The following is a 1979-nucleotide window of genomic DNA, read 5'->3' as shown; positions in this document are numbered from 1 at the left end:
ACAAACAGAAAGAAACATTCCTAATATTTGGAGGACAATTTTAAGACAAAGAGACTTTTTAAATATTACTAAAATGTATTTAAGATACATTTTGGGATGAACAGTCCAATACTGTGAAACCCACCATATGCTCGAAAGCTACCTTAATTCCCATATTATGGGAGTCGAAAGCGAAATCAAAACAATAATGTGGCATTCTTTCTCCATTCAGGCCCATTCCAGAAATAAAGATTCAGAAGACTCACAACAGTCCAATCTGAAAATGACAAAAAAAATAGCATATGTAACATACAATACATGTAAATGATGGTTCAAGCGCAGGGTGCAATTTTGAACACTGCAGGGAGATTACTGGACAATGTAAATGCATTCATAAGGTGATTTTAATACACACAACAACAAAGTTTACTCACTGCTTCAGGACAGACAGATTTCAGAAGTAAAACCTGATGGGACTGTTGCCATTTTATTGTTACTGTAATTCTTCAAGGTTTCCCCATGTGTTATTTCAAGCATATTCTGAAGGCATTATTCTGTATTGACTGATGAAATTATGTTTTTTGTGAAGCCCTTCAACTGGCCAATCCAACCAATGTAGTTTAGTGTCCAAAAGAAAATAAAAGATGTGCATAAACTGCACTGAAAGTTTTCATACACGAAAAGGTTGAGGGTACACAGAAAACAGAAATACCAGTGGCCAACTGCAATACCACACACTTTATTTGTTGTTTTATAGTGAGGTTACTGGCACAGAGAATATTTTATGTTCAATTCTTATTGCAGCTTCAACCACAAACCTATCATTCAATACTTTATCATCAGTATGTGCAGTAATATTCAATAAAAATGTAGTAACCCACAAATTAGAGTATGGTACCTCAACCCCATAGCAGCTGTCACCATTTTCCACATAAACATTTACATATCCATGGACACAATATTAAGTGTAATATCCTGACCACACAAAAATCAATATCTTTGTTCCCATGTCAACATGTTTACCTCAGAGTTGTTGTTGAAAGGGGAATTACTCTTCTTCACAACTTGTGAATTGATTCTTCACAACTCTCAAAAGCAAAGTTGCTGTTTTATAAGCTGTAAAATGCAAAGTTAGCCTAAAATTTCAAAGACTGCAAGACGCGACTACATTAGTCTGCAAGATCGCTCACCTTGTCTCGCCTATATCTGAGTGATCTTGCAGGACTCTTGAAATGCCCAATGGGCTTATGAGGTGCTGTAATGTAGTAATGCCAATTTACTGAAGAACCTGCGTTTTACCATTAACATCTAGGTACTGGGTCAACGACAAACGCATACAGCACCTGATTCTTCACAACTCTCAAACACGGAAGACCCCATGTACCCCATCCACTAATCATAGCATCTCCCCCTCCCTCTTCTCCAGCCATACAGACGCACAAATACCCCTCTAGACAACACATCCTATTACCACACCGATGCACGCACGTGTATGTTTCACAGAAAATCCTTAGTCGTCATCATCCTCCGATGGCACAAACAATTCGTAATCCTCCAGCAGCGCAGCACAACTACTAGCGAAAGTGCCTCCGAAATACAGAAAGGGAATCACAACCAACAAAGCTTTTGTAACTCCGAACCTCGTTTGTTCAGGCTTGCTTAAAATCGCACCAGTTTCCGTGCAAGTAATATACCTCTTGGGGATCATCTGCAGTCGGTTAATGTCATGTTTTGAGCACGAAGATCTGCACAGAGCAGAAAAACGAGAGAGACAGAAAACCGATCCCAGCCTGGAGGCCATGTTGTTATAAATGTTCGTCCGGGGCTGGGACCACCACAGTGAACATTTTTCAAAAACTACACAGTTGTCACATTTTTGTCTTCCAAAAAGTTAAGGCATTTATTTCATCTACAACAGCGGCACATTATATTTAAAGCAATCGGTTTGATAGACCTACATTATTTCTGCATACCGGAAGTACCTCACGGCTCGTTCAATG

This window comes from Liolophura sinensis, chromosome 1 (assembly GCF_032854445.1).
Source record: "Liolophura sinensis isolate JHLJ2023 chromosome 1, CUHK_Ljap_v2, whole genome shotgun sequence".
Lineage (NCBI taxonomy): Eukaryota > Metazoa > Mollusca > Polyplacophora > Chitonida > Chitonidae > Liolophura > Liolophura sinensis.
Note: the sequence above shows the minus strand (reverse complement) of the source record.